The sequence below is a fragment of the Eretmochelys imbricata genome, chromosome 2, assembly GCF_965152235.1.
Source record: "Eretmochelys imbricata isolate rEreImb1 chromosome 2, rEreImb1.hap1, whole genome shotgun sequence".
Classification (NCBI taxonomy): Eukaryota; Metazoa; Chordata; order Testudines; family Cheloniidae; genus Eretmochelys; species Eretmochelys imbricata.
In genome coordinates, this window is record NC_135573.1 from 101379596 (window position 1) to 101401075 (window position 21480).

Sequence of the window (21480 nt, forward strand, 5' to 3'; positions counted from 1 at the left end):
CTGTGGTATTGGTTAAGAGTGTTAAGCAAGAAGAACAACAGCACATCTGAAGTCAGGCACAACTACATGCTAGCAAAAGATTTCTCTACATCTTTTTAATACATAAATAACTGAGAAAGAGCTGGCCATGCAGAGCATCAAATTACAGTATAGGATTTCTAGTGGCAAATCTCAGAGCTGACGTATTCTTTTTAAAGGGATTAGCCCACCATCTAGTCTACCTAGTCCTAGCTCTTACAACTACAGCTTTGATTTAAAAGCCTATCCAAAACTTTACACAAATAAAGCCACGTGCATATATATCACACACATTACTTTTCTATAAATACAAATACTCCTGTGCTCTTTAGGCTGATGTTTAAACCGGTGCATTTGCCACCAGGGAGGCACAATCTAACAGTGACTAACTCTAAGAGTACAATTTGAACCATACTACTAAATCCTTAAACCTGTTACACAACAAATAAGCATGGATTACTGCATGACTGATTCATTATGGGATGTTTTGTGATCCTATTCCTAACACACAAATGCAGTCTGTCTTTGCTACATATTTAAATGCCATCATCATATTTATTTATGTTACGTGACTTTTATTAGCTTTCACTTTTCTGTGCCACCAGTTTATGGCCTGCCCATTACTTTTAATAAACTTGTACACCTGAGATAGTAGTAAATAATTAATAGTTAGTTGCACTGTATAATTCTTGATCTCTATATAAATTACTAGCTGTACTATCATTACATAGTACTTCAAACTATCAAAATACACCATATATTTTTATATAACACCTTTAGCATCCCATATCTACTTTACTTTACTTTCAGTACTAAATGTAGAGCATGTGTATAAAAGTATCAAAATACCCCCAAGTGAATTCAGTATACTTTTTTTTTTTTAAGTTTTTTATTATAATAACGAACATAAAACAAATTGAAATTATCTGCATAAAAAGACACTTCACAAATGTATCTTGGCAAGTTTTCAACAGGCAGCCATAGTATTTGCTAATACTTAAAAGGGTTTTCACCTTCTTAGGCTAAAACCACCTCCAAGCTTAGATAAGCACACCTATATTTACTTTCTTAGGTAATGGCAGTTTTGTCAAAGTCATTGCTTAATATCTATTTTACTTGCAACAGTAACGTAAAGATGTTATGTAAAAATCACACAATCTTTCAAAATCAGCATAAAAGGGAAAAAAGCATTATTTACAGAAAAATATAAAAGATATTACCACTATTGTGCAGGGTCTCCGAGAGAGTTCTATATCATTTCTTTTTTAAACTCAAGGAGGTTCTTTTCATAAAAACATGTTGTTCCAGGCTTGTAATCTAGTAGGATTCCTTTCAATGTCACACTCTTAAAATACAGCTTCACTAGGAAATGAAAAATATCATTTTACTTCACTACTGATAAGCTTTACACTGCCCTTTCAGAACTCTCTCTGTGTTTTTAATGTTATTTATTAATGAGATGGAGATTTTATTTGATAAACAGTACCTACCTTCAGATATGTTTTAAAATCAGCATCTCATGCACATTAAAAATAATGAATAGAGTGTTATCAACTCTGAGCATTCAAAAATCAGGAGTCAGGCTTCCCAAAATTATGACTGGCTTAAAACTCATGAGATGTTCAAAAAATAATACATTTTATTTTATTATTCTTTTTATTTGCTTGCTGGCTTTTCAGCGTTGAGGTCTAGTGCATGTTTTCAAGCTTTTCTTCACAAGCATGAGGTCTAGGACTCACTTTCTGTTTCAAATTAAAACTGAGATTCTCTTGTAATCATCCGATTCCAGAAGCTGCGGCTTTCAGAAAATCACCATCTATTCCGAAATCATAAAGAGTTCGCAACACTGTTATAATGTATTCCCCCCTCCCCTTCCTCCATTTCATCTGTATAACAGTTTTCTCAGAAGGTTACTGCACATTGTCCAAAATTTTCAAATGTAGGTGGCCTGATGTTAATCACCTAAATCTATACTTTGGCATGTGCATAAATGTGACCTGAATTTCAGAACTGCTGATCACCTGCGCTCCCGCTGACTTCACAGTAGCTCAGAATCTCTGAAAATCAAGCAACTTTAGTTTTCCAAATATGGACGTAGATCAAGTGTCTAAAATTAGCCATCCAAGTTTGAAAATCTTTTCTTTAGTCTAGAGCATTAAGTTTACCCGCAGGTAAAACGAGATAATAAAATAGATTAAATTTAAAAACCATCTTCACCTGGATAAGCTTATGTCATGCTGACTACTTGAATGTCAATAAAGATGCCTTGATCATTTGGTTTTACCACAATTTTCCTTGAAAACGATAATCTCACTATCATAATTAGGATTGACTATGATATTATCATTAAACCTGTATTTCCATACAAAGGAAAATAAAGAAAAGTCACTTTTTCTGCTCTCAGAAGCCACATAGCTGTGGAGCTGTGTTGGGATGGACAAACCCCATTGTGGTCCAGGACAAGAAGAGGTTAATAGCCTGACCTGGATATAGGAGCTGAAGCCAATACCTTCCAACAATATTGAGCATGGAGGGCACAACAAGGGAAGGAGCAGGCTTCAGAAATGTTGCCCTGATACAGGGAACTTGGTAACGGGGTACAGATAATGCACTGTGAACCCAAGGAGTAGTCAAGCCTGGAGAAAAGATTTCAGATTGGACTTCATCTTGTCCTCTAGTTTGTAACTAACTTCAGTTCCAGAAAGGGAATCATCATACACTGGCCATCTGGACTATGCGCCAAACTGGGACTGGAGAGAGGTGGGAAGGTGATCTGATGTCACCTTTGCACCTCCCCTGTGACAGGATTGCCATGAAAGGGGTTAGGTCAGATCACAGGCTGCTCTAATTTATGTCTATCTGCCAGGAAGAGCCAAAGAATAGCTACGCACTGGCCACAACCCTATTCTCCCAGAAATGCCCCTGGAAAATCCCTTTCACCTAGGACTTCTCCAGGTGGTGTCACTGAGCCAGCGTAGATACTCCCCTATGATGGCGGTATTCCTCAAGGGGGATTTATGACAGCCTCCTAGCCTTATGCCAGCAGAGTCAAGGGGTATCCATTTAGTCTTAGAGCCAGTGATGAAGTCCTTTGCTCACAGGAGCTCCTACCCTCCCACTGCCCACACACACAGCTTTTGTTTTTATAAGCTCAGTCACATGGGTGTAAATCCAGAGTAACTACATTGACTTCTGTGACGTCACTACACCAGCATTAGAGAGGACACTTTAGCCTTTCCTCTCTAACTACAGCACAGCCATTTTTATCTTCCTTTATATTAAGGATGTTTCTAAATTTAAAATAACTATATTCCCTTTTATACCCTAAAACGATAAAGGTCCTTTTCTAAGTTTAGACTGATTTCTATGACAGTTCCATGTACACAGCAGCCAGAGAATCAGGCCCCAAAATAGTAAGAAAAATTCTCTCTCTTCTCTGACCTTTAAAGCTATTTTGTTTATCTAAACAGGGTGCCTTCACTCCAAACCTTAAAGCACCCTCTCCCTACAAGAATAGGATTGCATGCAGATCTGGTTTTGGTCCAGGACTTTGTATGTTCTAATTCTTTCAGCACAGTAGCTGTAGCTGTTGGTATTGTTTATGGGTGGCCGACAATGTGACTCAAGTCTCTCTTATCTTTAACAGGGAGTTGTGCAAAATAAAAAGCATTACTGCATTCAGTGTGCAATAGTCCGTCTTTATCCAATGCACTGGGAGTACCCTATTTAAGAGGAGGGCAGATGGAATTTACTCCTTTTAAGTTTGTGGGGGCCCTCAATCTCCAAGCAAGCTGCCAACACAAACCCTTCAGTTGGACACATTTTGAACACCCTTGGTGTACTCAGAACAGGTAGAAGAACATGTACATTTCTTCTACTTCAATTGTCACCTGTTCTGTTTCTGTATTTTAATTGTGTTTCACAAAGACTTTGAGAAGCCATGACTGTTTCATTATTGTGATTGTCCCTATTGAAAAGCCACATAAGAGAGCCCTGAAATCACAACAGTTGTGTTTCAATCAAATGCACTGTCATTACGATGTATTTTTACACCTGAGCACTAGTATGTTGTTGATATGAACGGTATGTTAGTGCAGCATACACTACGTTTCAAAAAAGGAGGTACTTAGCAATCATACCTAAATGTTTTTCTCTTCTGGGTTTTTACTGTAATTGCCCAATAGTTTCTCTATTTGAAACATGGTGATTCATTTATAGGTCTGAATATTTTGAGTATAACACCATCATTTGATTTCACTTTCCCTTAAAGGCACACGCATTATTTTACAAATACCATCAAATACGTGAAATTTTAGTTATATCCACACTGGTTGCTGCTAACAACAGCAGAGCTATTAGAGCAATCCTGTTAAGCAAGGTAGTGACCAATTGTGTCACAGTATGACAAAATCTTATTCATTGCAATAAGTTAATTATTTTATTTTTTCCCATTAATTTACCTTTTGTAATCAGTTTATTTATTTGTTTATAATTCTCCTTACGGAACATCTATACAAGGACTTCCAAATACTGTCGTTTAGACATTGTAAAATACATGCGTACATTTATGAGCAATACAAACTGTAATAGTTATAGTAGACGTGCTTTTGATTAAAAGCTCAAATTATTTTCACTATGTACTATTAACCTGTCTGTACTGCTCTTTCCACTTTTGCATAATAATACTTCTTGGAACTTAAAGTAAAACAAATTGCACAGATAATTTCATATGCTTATAGATTTACACTTATGACTTTTTAATTTCCACTAAGAAATCATGTTTGCCAGCCACACTAACATAGTAAAAGTGACCAACATATATGAATATGAGATCCATTTGTGATACTATATACTACAGCAGTGGTTCCCAAACTTGTTCTGCCGCTTGTGCAGGGAAAGCCGCTGGAGGGCCGGGCCGGTTTGCTTCCCGCAGCCCCCATTGGCCTGGAGCAGCGAACCGCGGCCACTCGGAGTCACGATCGGCCGAACCTGCGGACGCAGCAGGTAAACAAACAGGCCTGGCCCACTAGGGGCTTTCCCTGGACAAGCGGCGGACCAAGTTTGGGAACCACTGTGCTGCAGAAAACTCTAGTGCCCCACCTATAGAGTTAGAAGCTAATTAAGGCAATGCACCATCTTGATGTTGAACTGTTGCTAGGCTGTGTGATCTTACACTGAAGTTACTTACACTGCAAGAACATATATTTATACTCAATCTTAGTTTCAACTGCACTGTGCGTGACTACTACTCGCAGATTCCAAATTTTAATTCCTTTTCTATTCATATTTTTTCAGAAACCTAAAATGTGTTGTGCTGTGTTTCTATACACATGCACTTATTGCAGGAACAACGGAAAGAAGAGTTTGTATCACCTTACACTTCCTTATAAGGTATGTGCAAACCAAAAATATTTAAGACATCCTTTTGTGATATAAACAGACTAAACTTGAAGGCATAAAACCACAACACAGCTCTTTAGCACAGTGCAGAAATACTTAAATTGAAAGTTCATTTCTTTAAAAATGCTTCTTTATCAGAAGAATGCTTACTGTTTTACAGATTCATATTTCCATGTCTTCAGTCCATTGTTCAAATAAGTGAAATAATATCCATGCATTTTATAACTAAGTTATCCCCATATTATTATTGTTCTCCACTAGTGAAAACGCTAAAGGAAAACATGCAGCTGCCATGCACTGGTGGTACTCCTCAATCAAAGAACAACGGAGAACAAAGGCTAAAGCCAAAAGTTGTTTTTATTGACTATAAAAGCACTATAAAAGCTTTCCAGGGAGATTCTCCATGATGATCAAACAAAAACAAGTACAAAATCACAGACTCTTACACATTAATTCCAGCATCTCCAGAAAGAATTCCTGGGAGTGTTATAACTCTTTTTATGGAGGCACTGATCTAATGAAAAGTAAACAGCAACTGATAAGCTACATATCCATGTAAAAGTTTTTAATTATTCTGTTTGTGTCTTACCATGAAATTTGTTCTAACATTTTTTTCAGCTGTGCCAAGAAAAACAAACACATGTCAAGGTCAGAGAGAAATAGATTGGTTTTGCTTTATCTGAATTCCAGTTGTGGGCAACAAAACCCCAACAATTTAAACAGGAAACTATTCTGATAGTACAGAATTTAACTTTCCTGTGAATGTAGAAGCAAGCTACATCAAATTTGCCCCGTTTCTTGACTGAAAATAATTTAGCTCTGGCCTCTCTGGAGAAGACTGAGTAACAGTTGGAGGCCTAGTGGTGCTATTCCTCAATAAAACGTAGGAGGCATATATGTCAGTGCAAGATGTTGTTAATTCTCCAATACACTAGCGCGTGTTTCTAATACATTATAAGTCTCAAATACAGCTACGAAACACTATCAAATTAGTAATTAATCTAGGACATGTGGGGCCAGACCCTCAGCTGACACTGATCTTTGTAGTTCTACTGACATCAGCCAGACCTACCCTTTACACCAGCTGAGGATCTTTGCACCTTTATTGGCTGCACTAATATGTAAAAGTAAAACCAAAAACAATGAAAGTTATCAAGTGCTGTCCTCAACTCACAATTGGTACTGAGGCAGAGTTTGCAACAGCATGTGGATGATCTCTTTTTTAAAAGATGTTTGAGTAATATGAACAGTAACACATAGAAAAAGTCTACACTTTTCCTAAAAAGAGAATATTACTTAGAAACATAAGAACAGCCACATAAGATGAGACCCCTGGCCTCTCTAGTTATGAATCCTTTCAACTCACAGTGACTAATATCTATATTCAGAGGAAGGCATAAAGCAATAAAAAATTGTACAAGAACATGCTTAGGAGGGAAATATCTTCCTAACTCCAGGCAAGTATCAGAGGGGTAGCCATGTTAGTCTGGATCTGTAAAAGCGGCAAAGAGTCCTGTGGCACCTTATAGACTAACAGACGTATTGGAGCATAAGCTTTCGTGGGTGAATGCATCCAACAAAGTGGGTATTCACCCACGAAAGCTTATGCTCCAATAGGTCGGTTAGTCTATAAGGTGCCACAGGACTCTTTGTAACTCCAAGCAGTTAGTGGTTGGCATATGTCCTGAAGAATGAAACTTGATCCTAATTTCTAACCTAGACAGTATAACTGCAGTTGTTTGTCTCAACCATATATTATGGCAATGAGTTCCACAGATTAAAACTTTTCTTTTATTTGAGTTCTTATTTCTTGTATTATGAGAGAAGGAAAATAGGCAAACCCTATTGACTTTCTCTAGGCCAATCATTCTTGAATATACCTATGCGAAGACACTTCGGATTTGTGTCCTCTAGAAACGTCAGGTGTGGCTGACAAATTTTACTGTCAAACCTTCTTAGTTATGACAGAGACAAATTTCTGAGTGGAATTACAATCTGATCCAAAGCCTAGTGAAGCTAATGGGAGTCTTCCCATTTTTAAAAATGGTAAAAGTATATTTTTTTCATGCTGAATACTCCCCCAAAAGGCTTCAAATTTCAGTAAAATTTCAAAGCCAAAAACCCTGTCTATGAGCTAAGGCAAAGCGTGTAAAATTGCAGCCCCAAGAAGCTGCTTGTAAATATTAGGACCAATTGAACCAGAGAGATTAGAATAAGAGATGGAACTGAACCTTAACTATATTAGTACCTGCTTCCTCAACTGCTATAATTAATATGGCAAAGCTTAATCAGATAGTCATATGCTACAGTATGTGTGTGTATACACACACACACACACACACACACACACACAAACAGATGTGGGCTGGAACTGTCAATGTAGGCTGAGGGAGTTAGGTGCCCAGCTCTCTAGGGCTCCTCTAGGAAATTGCAGCTGTGATTTACAATACTCTCTCATTTACTTGTTTATATAAAGTGTAATCAGATTCCATGGTGATAAGCACCACTGCAATGCATATACAAAAATAAAAATAAATATGATTTAGAGAAAAGGCTCTGACCTGCTATAGTTGAAATTACTGACCAAGTTTTTAAAGCAAACCCGCTTTGCTCTATCTCTTAGAATATAAAAGGTCTCAATAAGTTCTAATTGCTACTTAGAAAGGGACCCATTTTCTTCTGCAGAACAAGCCAAAAGGTATCTAAAGCTATTAAACCATTCTGGATAATACCTGGAAGTCATTTTAAAATGACACACAGTGAATCCTGTTAAAAGTTTAATAACAACAGGGAAATGTATGTGTTCTGCAGCTCATATTTTGCCCACACTGTGTTGTGGTATTTCAGGATGTATTTAAAACTGCTATTTTATTAACAGGTTTTTTTAAAAGATGAAGTCATAACATTTCCACGTGTTTTGCTGTATGCTGCCTACATATAAATAACTGATATAATACTCAAATTATAGTGTATTGAAGTGCCCTGCATTAGAAAAAAGCTTGATCCGTCTTATGGCTCTATGTAAAACCATTAAATAGCTCAGTATGGTGAAGTCAGCACTTCAGAATTGTAACTTAAAATTATTATTATTAAAGATTTTATGTTCTTTCTATTGTTCACACTGCTACTGAAAAAACCACACCCATTACATTTTCTATATTTAGAGAACACCATGAAGATACATTTTAGTAAAAGTCTATGAATGTATTTATTGTACTAAGTGGTGAAATATGTAAATAACCCAAACCCCATCCTATTTCCAGATTGCTTTTTTCCTCCTACTGAAACAACAGAAGAGCTAACATAATTTTCATTTTGAAACTGAATGTTTAGATTGGTGCCATGCTGCACTGACAGGCTTTCCATATATTTGAAAAAGAAGTTGGATTAAGTTGAACAAAAAGAAACAAAGAAAAATTAAGCTGTACAGCTGTCTTATCAGTCATTAACTGACACTTTACCAAGGCCCAATCCTGCAAGCACGTATGCATTTGAGTATCTTCACCCACATAAATAGCCTCATTAAATCCAATAAGACTACCCTCGTCTTTAAAATTATTCACGTGTATTAAGTGTCAACAGGGTTGTGTCCTACATTTTGTTTAACTGAAGCTGAAATCAAAAACTTCCCTCTGCCACTGCACAATTTTCCCAAAGGACAGTGCTTTAAAATACTGGGAGTAATCAAATGTCATTAATTTTCTTTAAACAAGAACTGCACTGTTTAAAGTTCTTTGAAACTAAGACTGAAATTTTCAAATCTAGGTGCTACCATTTTTATGACAGTTTATTGCATCAAGAAACACAACACAGCTTACTAATGTAGGTAAACCTTTTCCAAGCCCAGGTGTCCAAATGTAGGCTCCTAAATCCACGGTTATGTGCCTATATAAAAGTGCCCAATTTGCAGATGTGCTGAGCACCTGCAGCTCCTATCAGCTTAGATAGGGGATTTGTAAGTCACTCAGCACTTCTGAGGCTCAGGCTACTTACACTTAAGTGCACAAAGGTGGATTTAGGAGTCTAACGTTAGGCATCCAGGCCTGAAAGGTTTTGCCTAAATCAGTAATCTGTGTAGCCTTCGTAGCTGTAATAAAGCACCACAAACACCTACAAAATAAAGCATCACAAAACCAACATGCTGCTTTCCAAAAATAAAGTAAAATATGTCAACGAAAGGCTAGGGCAGGGGTCTGCAACCTTTCAGAAGTGGTGTGCCGAAATCTTCATTTATTCACTTTAATTTAAGGTTTCGTGTGCCAGTAATAATTTTAACGTTTTTTTAGAAGGTCTCTCTCTATAAGTCTATATATTATATAACTAAACTATTGTCATATATAAAGTAAACAAGGTTTTCAAAATGTTTAAGAAGCTTCATTTAAAATTAAATTAAAATGCAGATCTTACGCCGCTGACCCGCTCAGCCCGCTGCCAGCCTGGGGTTCCATTCACCTAGGCCGGCAGCAGGCTGAGTGGGGCCTGCGGCTGGGACCCCAGCTGGCAAGGAGCCAGCAACCAGAACCCCAGACCGGCAGTGGCTCAGCCCGCTGCCAGCCTGGGGTTCTGTCCGCCGGCTCCTGCCAGCCAAGGTCCTAGCTGCTGGCCCCACTCAGCCTGCTGCTGGTCTGGGATCCCAGCCCTGCCCACATAGAGTGGGTACCTACCTTCTCCCTGGTTCTAGCCCATTCTCTTCCTCTCTCTCTCTGCACTGAGCTGAGGATGGGAGTGCACTGAGTACAGGGCTGAGGGTGAAGGAGAGGCTGGTGGTTGGGATGTAGTGTCTGGCCAGGAGCTAGAATGAGGGAGGGGGCTCAGGGTTGGGGCAGGAGGTTTGGGTGTGAAGTCCTTACCAGCGCAGCTCCCATTTGGTGTGAGGGGTGCAGGTGGGAAATGTGGGGGGTGGGTGCAGGAGCTCCGTTTGGTGCTCAGGGTGGGGGTGGGAATGTGGAGGCTGCAAGAGTCGGGGCATGGGGTGTGGGGGGGGCTGGAGTCAGGGCTGGGGTCGTGGGGGGGTGCAGGGGTCAGGGCAGAGGGCTGCAGGTGTGTGAGGGGTGCAGGGGTCAGGACAAAGGGCTGCGGGTGTGTGAGGGGGGTGCAGGGGTCAGGGCAGAGGGCTGGGGGTGCTCCCAGCCCCCTGCCCAGAGCGGCTCAAGGCAGGGGGCTGGAGGGGATATGCCCTGATTCCACCCCCCTTCCCCAAGGTCCCGTCCCCACCTCTTCTCCGCCTCCTTTGCGGAGCAGTGAGCACGCTGCGACTCCACTTCTCCCCCTCCCTCGCAAGAGCCATCAGCTGATCGGCAGCAGGGAGGGACAGGAAGAGGGGCAGGAACCCAGCATGCTGGGGGAAGAGGCCAGGGAGGGGGGAACTTGCCTGCCCTGCAGCAGCAGCCGGCAGGACCAAGCTTCTTCACCCTGCCCCTACAGGGGGTGGAGAAGAGCAGGCTGGGGAGGGCAGGATTTTTAATGGCATGTTACTGCCTGCCGGGGTCCCGGCCTGGGTTCAACAGCGGGCTGAGCAGGGCCGGCAGCTGGGACCCAGCAGGCAGCAGCGTGCCATTAAAAATCAGCTCGCGTGCTGTCTTTGGCACGCGTGCCACAGGTTGCCGACCCCTGGGCTAGGGCATCAATTTTCCTTTTTCAGTCAACCAACCATGAGGCTGATGGTGGTGGAAAAAACTGTAAGCCTTCTCGCTGAGCTTTAAATAGGGTACTGACATCCATATATCTGAAGTTAGCATGACTGCACCTGAGAAATTCTTTAATTTTTTTATTATCTTTGTCATCTTAAGCAAATGGCAAAACCACCCCATCATACTTTCCCTGTATTTTTAGATGACATCTTCAACAAAATGGACACAGTATTTGGCAGTCTCTTTTAAGATACAGAATCAGTCCTATTAAGTGGGGATGCTTCCCCCCTCCCGTGGTCTGAATACTTGTAGCTATTACTGAATCATTTCTCCTGTTCTCTTGCATAACACCAGTATTTATTTCTACAGTCCTTCCTTTAATTTTTCCTCTGATATTTCATTTGCAGAATGTACTAGCAGGCATGTGAGGAGTTCTTCCAGGGTGACGTGCTTCCATCATTTCTTTAAACTGCCCATTTTTTGCTATGTTGTAGGCAGTGCTATTAGCATAAATGAAGGCTCAACTTTTATTGCATAAATACTGACAGGTATTTTCCATTTTGGGGTGTTAAAAATGAACAGACACCCTGCTCTAAGTGAAACTGATGTCAGAGAACTACTCAAAAGCTATTTACATCTTGCTACTTAACCATGTGTACATGTTACTTGAAAATAATACCCTTTTTTTTTTTTTTAACTTCATTCAATCACTTATTTCCTAGCATGTCTTTCAACTACCGGCACGCTGAGTCAGATAAATTCATCCAATGATGTTTGGCAATGACAACATATAAATCACCTGTTTGACATATTAATCAGCAGCTCTTACATTTACAACCATCAGAATCAGAAACAATCATTCAGTGACTTCAACACTACGTAGACTCAAAGAGCAGCTAGCCATCTTTATTTAAAACAACGTTATCTATCCCCCAGAAATTTCTACATTCTAGCAAACAAAGCCCTCCGTAACAGATGACAATTTTAATGATTCCCCTCTCTTCAACATCCAAACACAGTTGATTTCACCCTCTCATGATGCCCCTATCTCCAATCACCAATGACTCTTCCATTTTTCCTCCTTCTTCTCTAGGCTTCTAACTTTCTTGTAATTTCCTTATCAGCACACCAAGAATCTTGGTGTTTCATCACTTCCCTTTTAACTTTTAAGAATAACTGAAGTTTTCTTTTATCAACTGCAATTAGAGCTTTATGTTTCTAGCATCAACATATTCTCAAATAAATGTTTTGTTCTAAGAACCTGAAAAAAATCTGATAAAACCCACTGAGCTGGTGATTTTTATAACCCTAAGGCAGGCAGGCATAATTACCTAAAAGTCTAACTGCAAATTAAAATTCTTCTGCATAACCACTAAGAGGCTTACTTCCACCTGCTGAAGTCAGGAAACTACTGTGTTAATTAAGTCAGCATGCCCTTGGTCTAAAGAGCAGAAGAAGAAAACCTGATTTTCTCTTATCTACATTAGCTGAAAGAGACAAAGGTAAAATGTAAAGCTACTTGTATGCACTGATATAGGACAAGTTCGAAGAAATTATGCATATGTATACTAGAGATCAACAAGATGGAGTCTGCTGAGCAGAGGTATTAAGTATACCTTCTCTCAACCTTACTGATAAAGCAACTGAAATGACAATTGTGACTTTAAATCAGAGGTGGGCAAACTACGGCCCGCAGGCCACATCAAGCTTGCAGGACCCCCATGCCCGGCCCCTGAGCTCCTGGCCCAAGAGGCTCACCCCCGGCCCCTTCCCTGCTGTTCCCCCTCCCCCGCAGCCTCAGCGCACCATGCTGCTGGCGTAGCGTATTAAACTGCTCCGCGTAGGAACACGCTAGTGGTAGCAGTTATGGAGAGCAATTTTACTACACTACACCGGCGCAATGCTCTGGGCGGCTGGGCAATGCTCTGGTGCTGTGCGGTAAGGGGGCAGGGAGCAGGGTGAGTTAGATAGAGGGCAGGGGAGTTCGGGATGGTGGTCAGGGGGTGGGGCTTTGGATGGGGTCGGGACGGTCAGAGGGCGGGGAACAGGGGTTGAATGGGGGCAGGGGTTCGGGGGGTAGTCACGAAGGGGGGGGTTGGATGGGGCTATGGGGGGCAGGCAGGGGCAGGGGCTCCAGGGGCGGTCAAGGGACAGGGAGCGGGGGGGGGGGGGGAAATGGGGCAGGAGTCCTAGGGGGGCCATCAGGGAACGGGGGGGGAGTTGGATGGGGCAGGAGTCCCGGGGGTGGGGGCCGTCAGGGGGTGAGAAACGGGGGAGGGCAGATAGGGGGCGGGGGCACAGCCTCCCCTAACCGGCCCTCCATACAATTTCCAAAACCCAATGTGGCCCTCAGGCCAAAATGTCTGCCCGCCCTGCTTTAAATGGTGAAAGAGCAAGCCATACTAAGATAGGAATAGCATGCTATAAACACAATATTATGAATTCGTTATTTCATTAATTTTAATCACAATTACACTAATACAGGCAGTTTTTCCCTCCCTCTCCAGCCCCCAACTCCCTAATATTTTCTTGCCGCTTTAAGATAATCAACTGTATTTTATGAGTTTTTGTTCATGCAGAAGAGTAAGATTTCTCAGATATCTTTTCTTAAATAAAAAAGTATACTAGGGCAGCTCAAAAATGTTCCATCAAAGCTGTTTTTCGATGGATAACTGGGATTTCAACTAAACAAAATTTTTGGTGAAAAATGTCTGCTTTCTGTGGCAAATGTTTATTTGTTATGGAAAAAACAAAACTTTCCATTTGGAAATATCAAAACATTCCCGAATCAAAATTAAACATTTCAACATTGCCAAATCAAAATGTCTAGTTTTGATTCAGTTCAACGTGAAACGATGTTTTCTTGAATCAGTGCAATGCCTCATATGAAAGAGGCAGATTAGGTGCCTCCTGGACCCACCCATAGGTGCATCACGAGAGATTCAGTCAGCATGGGAGCCTGGCCCATAGGGTGGAGAGGGGCATTAGGAACCTGAATTAGGGTTCTCATCAGGCTTCCATCAGGGAAGACACAGTTTAATATCGAACTGAGCCAAAAATGCAACATTTTGATTTGGTATGACAAACCAAAGTATCTCATTTGAGATAAACCCAACCTGAAACAAAACACTGTCCCAATGTGATTCTTAATTTAGTCTTTGCAGCCTAGATACCACAATGATTAGCCCATTTCATGGATTCTCATGAAGCTTTCAGCTGGCTGAGTTCTGCCCAAAATGGCCATGCCCACCACAAACAAGTTTACTTTAGCTGAGCTAACACTGAATCACTCGAGTGTACGGATGTAGAGTTTTCAAAAGCACCTGTACGGTTTAGGAGCCTAAGTCTCATTTGCTACATCTACACTACAAGATAGGGGTGTGCTCACCTCTACCTACTCATGCTAACTCTCATCAAGCTAGTGCACGTATAAATAGAAGCATAGTCCCAGTAGCACAGGAAATTGCAGCAGAGGCTTGGCCATCAAAAGTACAAACCCATCTGAAACAGATAGGTATGTACTTGGCACAGCTAAGCCATGCCTCCACCGCTGCTGCCCATGCTACTTATACTTGTGCTAGCTTAATGAGAGCTAACGTGAGCAAGTATAAGTGAGCAGAGGAAACACACCTCACGCATAACATACACAGAGTCAGTGGGATTCAGCTGTCTTAAGTGGTTCTGAAAATTTTACTCATGTACAGATAGAAACAAACTGGGAAATAAACCAATGGCGAATAAAATAAGGACTGTGTCAGCGCAGTGATTATTTCTGCAACATTCCAATCTAAATATAGTAGATATGGAAAATGCCATATTTAAATAGCACTGATATTTTCTTCTTCCCTTAAGGAAAAAAAAACACCATATGCATTAGGTGTTATGTGGACAGTTGCATGCATCTGAAGAAGTGGGCTCTTTTCCCACGAAAGCTTATGCCCAAATAAATGTTAGTCTTTAAGGTGCCAGCAGACTCCTCATTGTTTAAGTGGACAGTTATGTCCTTTGTCCTATAATAGAAATCAATATTAATTTGATGGAATGGTGGTGTCTGCATAGCACATTGTTAGCAATAAGAATCATACTTAATCAATAAACCTGACTCCCAGCATCAAGGGGTTAAAAAGAAATTGGGCCCACTCCCTGCAAAGACTTACACTGCTTAAATTTGTGCACTGTGAATAGTACCATTGAAGTGTCAATGGGGCTACTAACATTTTGAAATGGTAAGAAGGTGTGTTAATCTTTGCAAAATTTGAATTTCAGTTTTGTTTGCAACATGAACAGTTTTCTCCATTCAAACTGAGGGGCAAATTCCATGCTCTGATCTGCCCATGGATCTCTAAATGTGATTAAATGAATGCATCAATCTTGCTTATGTGCTTAAGATTTGCATATATTTCATCATCCCATGGAGTCTGAATCTCCATTTGCACCGGTCTTGGGCATTTACAGTGGCTAATCTCAATAAAACTGTAGTTTTGATAAAAATAGGTGTGACTGACTCATGCAAAACTCCCATTGATTTAAGCAGCCATTTTGGATGGCACCCATAAAAGCAATTCAACTTTGCTCAAGCAAGGAAGTCTTGCCAGCAAAAAAGTTTGAAGGGACTCTGTAACCTGAAACTTTTTGAAAACGTGTCTAATTTAAAAAAAAGAAATCCTGATTCTGATAAAGCACCTTATAATTTGAGAGGGCAGGAGTTACCTCTTTTTAAAAACATGAAATGAAAATGATTTTTCTGTTTCCTTATCAATGTTTATAAGGATCTTTTCAGTAATGAAGAAATTTACCATACAGAAGAAAATGAAAGTGACCACGCATAAATGAACAAAATACACAGAGAAAAATAACTTTCATACTAATTCCTTTCAGCTCTAGTAATCCCAGGTATTGTGTGTGTGACCAGGTCTCCTGGCTGTCACTTCATCCCAGAATCTAGATGGCTCCTGAGTGTAGCAGGGAGTGGAGGCTCTCAGGAGTGATGTGCCCCTTAAGAGTGCATGGGTAGGCAGCATCAAGGATGTGGATAAGGACATCCTGGCATCAACTTAGGACACAGAGAGGCCGCTGCAAGTGAACTCAGGTAGGGGAGTCACACCAGCACAATTGAGCCACACTCACTTCCGCCTGATCACTGATGCCATCATGCTGCAGCACTTAGGGTAGCCGGGCAAAGGAATGAGAATTGGGCCACTGCTACAGTTTATCTGATTATTTAATATACCAGATTTTTATTTCATTTTGCTATGTTTGTTACTGAATGGCCCCCACCCATCCAAATTCTTTTTCTTCTCCACTTTTTCCTAATAAATGCACACCCTCGTTTGAGAAACACTCTCCATACTGAGTTACTGGCTCGGCCCCTGTCGTAGATATGATTTAGTTTCCTTCAGATTTCCAGGTGGAAGAACTGGACCCAAGGATCATTTGCACTAAGGCCACAGTTCTAACCCCTGTAAAGCTCTGTCTTGGTTGTAAGGAGTAACTATGCTTTTAACTACATTAGGTACAAAATGTTCAGGCAAATGTGATTTTTCAAGTTGACAGTAACCCTTGAAGATGGATTTGACTAAACGTAAATTAAACTTGACTCTGGAAACAATAATCTGAGCTCTTGAGCTTCTCTGAAAGCACAACCGGTTGGGAGCTGTATGAGAACAGACATTTTATAGATTTTAAAACTAAATCTGAGCTTCAAATACTAAATCTAGCACTCAGGGACCCTGTGGATTTGTGACACTTCCAGGAAGACTTTGGAGCCATAAACTAATGGATACATTACACTGATGCATACAATATAATCTTTTTGGATAGCAGATAGGAAGACAAACATAGAAGGGAAACTATTTCAAGTAAATCACCCATTTTTCACATTCAAATACTCTGGAAGTTAAAAAGTTCATGAAAATCAGTGTGATGAGTTTGAGTTCAAACACTGGCCAAAAAATGGCTGCATTTGAAATCAAGCCTCCGACTGTACAAGATGACCCGTGTGAGCAAACCTTTGCACAGATTTCAGTGGGGCCACTAGTGTCTGCCTACATGGATTAGGGTGGAATATAAGGGCCACACCATTAAAGTACGGAAAGCATTTCCAAGCCTCATAGTGGTGGCAATTATTTTGATTGAAAATGGTGGCAGTATGGATGCCCCGAGCCAAAGATTTTAAACAAATTTAATTTCTAACCTGTTTTAAACTAATCTAAAAATCAAACTAGAAAAAAAAAACACCCTTGAATATTTAACAAAAATTAGTTAAATTAATTCCTGGTCTAACTTCACTGACTCCACTGACTGTGGCTCTTAACAAGAAAATAAAATTTAGTAGTCCAAAAGTTCAAAACCCAACTGGAAAAGTAAAGATGCCTTAGAGTACCTATTGGTTCTGATTAGCACCACACACCTTTATGGTTTGAATATAAAACTGTTACATTACTCTGTGTGTGTGTGTGTCTCTCTCCCCCCATAAATTGTAACAATTGCAATGTTAGGAAGTTTGTCCAGGTACAATCTTTAAAACTAAAGACTGGTAAAACCAATGCATATCTTCTGTAAAATGGAAAAAGAAAAGGAGTCCTTGTGGCACCTTAGAGACTAACCAATTTATTTGAGCATGAGCTTTCGTGAGCTACAGCTCACTTCATCAGATACATACCGTGGAAACTGCAGCAGACTTTATATATACACAGAGAATATGAAACAATACCTCCTCCCACAGGACAGTGGGGTGGGAGGAGGTATTGTTTCATATTCTCTGTGTATATATAAAGTCTGCTGCAGTTTCCACGGTATGTATCTGATGAAGTGAGCTGTAGCTCACGAAAGCTCATGCTCAAATAAATTGGTTAGTCTCTAAGGTGCCACAAGGACTCCTTTTCTTTTTGCGAATACAGACTAACACGGCTGTTACTCTGAAACCTGTAAAATGGAACTGTTTCTTATAGATGTAAAAAAAAGTCAAATCTTTTGCTCTTTTATCAAGACATGAAATGTGGAAAGCAAAATTCTGAACTATTGCAAGGTTCTTAAGTCACTATTAAATTGAATCCTTGCCTTTGGCATTTACTGTATTGTACATTTGCTGCTGGTCTACTGAGCAAGTACATTTCTCTGATGTTACTTAACAAGTTATTCTTTTGTCATATTCTAGCAACTAAAGAAAATATACAGAATGTCTGTGCCATGATGACATCTTTAGGCAAACAATGTTACCCTAGCTCTTCTCATTTCCTAAACCTGTATTTCATTCATGTGCCATTTTTTCTTTCATAATTAACCAGCTCCTACTTCATTCATATAACACACATATATACCTCCCGTATACACAGAGGAACAAAACTTACCCTTAGTTACACCCCTCCAATTTCAATGAGGTTGTCGGCATGTAACCAAGGACAGAAATTTGGCCAGACAGAAAGAAGGGCCTGGGAGGGGGAAAAGGGAAGAAAAGGAATATTTATTTTTATCTTTTACTCAGTTTCAGATAACTGTGTATTTTTCATGTACTATGTATGAGATTTTTATATACACGTTCCTCAGTTCCATTTTTAAATGACTGCTGATGCTGGTGGTAGAAGTGAAAACAACATGCAAATCTCACACTTGTAAGAGTACAGCCCTGTAATACTAAAGCTCTTTTTGAAGGAAATACCAATACAAGGACTACTGAGCAATTTTACCCCCACTTAGGACAGGACTGTGCAATCATTACTGAAACTGGCGAGCACTTTCTCATGAGAAGTCCCATTGAAGTCAATGGGACTACTCATGTGAGTAGTAAGTACTCACTAATGTCAGTAGGGGCTACACAGTCAACATTTCATATTTTTTGTGTGCGTATGCACACAGAAGAATATGTGCTCACACAAACGGGCCAAGTTCAGCAGTGATGTGTGTGGTAGTGTAAATTACACACCTGGAATAAATGAGATCTGAATTACGATCAGAAAGGGAGTTTAAATTACACTGATTTTGTATTCTATGGGAACCAAATTCAGCACCTACAGAAAAGGGAGTAAGCAAAGTTTGCCCTTGCTTACACCAGGACTACATCCGGGAGTGCTGAAGATGATGCAAGTTACACTGAAACGTGGAGTCCTCCATTATCTTATCTCTTCCTCTTAATTAGTTTTCCTGCTGTAAGTGGCTACCTGTCCCCGCCACATCTTCTATACGCATATAGATTATGCTCATTTTGCAGACCTCGGACTAAATGCTGACTTCACTTATTCAGATGTAAATTTCAATTATACTACTGAAGTCAATGGAGTTATACCAATATAAATCTAGAGTAACTGAGCAGAAAACTTAGCTCCCAATCAATGCCAAATTGGTACAAATTCCACTATTTTGCAACAAGCACAAATTTCTGCCCAATTTTTAATTTACACCACTATTTACATCATCACTGAATTTGGCCCAAAGGCTGCCCAGGGAGTTGCACTGCTTTATTCCCATCTGCATCTGGTCCACAGAATGTACAGAAATGACCCCTTGGTTCACTTCTATGTGAGGACTAAGTATGCTGCATAACCCACTAATATCCCGATATTATAAAAAAAAGTTTCAATTGTTTAAAAGTTTCCATTCGAGTTTGAACAAAGATAGAAGGCTTGTGTACACCATACTACCCCATCTGAGCGTGCAAACACTTTGAGCCTACGTGAATGCATTCTACACAACAAGTCAAGCCCAATGTTTCCCCCTTCCTGCTCTTCAAAAAGTACTCTGTGCCCTTTCACTATGAAGCATGAAATCAGCCTCCTGGTATCTGGTAAACTCATTTCCTCAACAACCAAGATATTCAGGCATCTATCAAGCGTCTAAGCACTCCCCAACAGCAACAGAATAATCAGTTAAGGCCTCTCTATCATTCCTAGAAGTCCTAGGAAGGATGTGATGGCACTCACACTCCCTGTGTGGCACCAGCTGATTTTTGAGAAAAACAGAAAGCATTTCCACAGCATGACCATCCAGATCACTTTTGATGCCAGGAAGATTATTGCCAAATGTCCAGGTTCCACACACAGCATATCTTTCAAATGTCAGCATGGAGCCAGATATTTCACCATTCTCTGACTAACTGCTTGGTAAATGTACAGTAATTTTGAGATTACACAGATTTTACTTAATTTGTGATAGTTTAATACTAATTTGAAGAGGTCTTTGATAATTACCAGCTATTTCTTAACATTTAACTTGATAGCAGATATGCCTTGAAGAATGTCAATGACACATTTAACAAATCCATATAACCACACGCACACAAAAATACAGCCAGCAAGGGCAGCGACTGAATCTGACTTTGCGTATGTACATCACCTAGCTTTAGCACAATGGAGCTCTGTCCTGCTCTCAGTCATGGCCACTAGGAGCTAATATAATACAAATAAGAAATAATCATAATTTAACTCCAACCAAGCCTAGTGGTTAGAAATGGAGCTTTTCTAATTGTCTAAAATGTTGAACTTGTGTCACACAGAAGTGTAGGTGTTTAGTGTGTAAGGGGTAAATGGTTGTGTTTAAGTGGGTTCTGCTGGATGATTGTTAATCAAGGGAATTTTTTTAAGTGGAAAAGGTTGTATCATGTTTATTGTTTTGTTATAGTTTATGTTTATAGCAATGTTATTAAGGTGATGTTATTCCTTCTTTCAACCGTCAATGTTTCTGGTCAGAGTTAGGGTTGTGAAGGGAAGTGGCAGGTGTGGGCGGAGGATATGCAAGAGGTAATCACAACTGTAGATTTCAAAGGTTGTGTGTGTACTTAACTAGTGACTCGACTCCTGATTTCTCTTAAGAATGAGTTGGTGGTATGAACTCTTGAGCAGCTGTAACTGGTGTTAACAAAAAAAAAAGTGTGTTTTTGATGAAACTTATTTAAGAAATCTCTGCAAATGCTAAACGTTATTCAGACGAATACAAGATTAGCATATACCCTGCCCCTCAACTGTACTCCTTCCCCTTGTTCCCTGGCACAGCCCAATTCCTCCCATAGCCTCCAGTGCATGACCCAGATTGCTCCCATTGCGCCACTTCATGACTCCCTACAGCCCCACGCCTCAATACGCTTCCTCAACCCACAACCCCAACTCCACCCCCACCCCGACTACTCAGGTTTTCTATGTCAGTGTTTAAAAGCTGAATATGGCCAGAGAGGAGGAGTCATGGTGCAGACCAAGGGTGCATATGAAAGAGCAGGGCTGTGTGAGAATAGTATGTGAGGAGCAAGGAGCAGTGGGGAGAAGATCTATGTGCACTCTGATGAACCGTAAGTGAGTCATCAGAAATTATCTAAATTCTGATGAACGCAGGTGGTTAATCGAAGTGGAACTCCTCTCCATTCTCCCCACCACACACACACCCCCCTGCTCTGGCCCCTCTTTCTCTATGCACCACTCTCCCTCCCCTGCCCCCACCCCCCCCCCCA

The 21480-nt window shown here is 40.4% G+C and overlaps 1 protein-coding gene across 4 annotated transcripts in view; it reads right to left on the reverse strand.

The window, feature by feature from the left end:
• ZNF516 (zinc finger protein 516) overlaps positions 1-21480 on the reverse strand; it is a 129831-nt gene that overhangs the window by 93320 nt on the left and 15031 nt on the right. Inside the window, exon 2 of one of the 4 annotated variants that reach the window (XM_077810517.1) lies at positions 18398-18478. The exons of the other annotated variants lie outside the window; for them this stretch is intronic. The gene's annotated coding sequence lies outside the window, so the exon portion shown is untranslated. The remainder of the gene's footprint in view (positions 1-18397; positions 18479-21480) is intronic. 4 annotated transcript variants of the gene reach the window in all.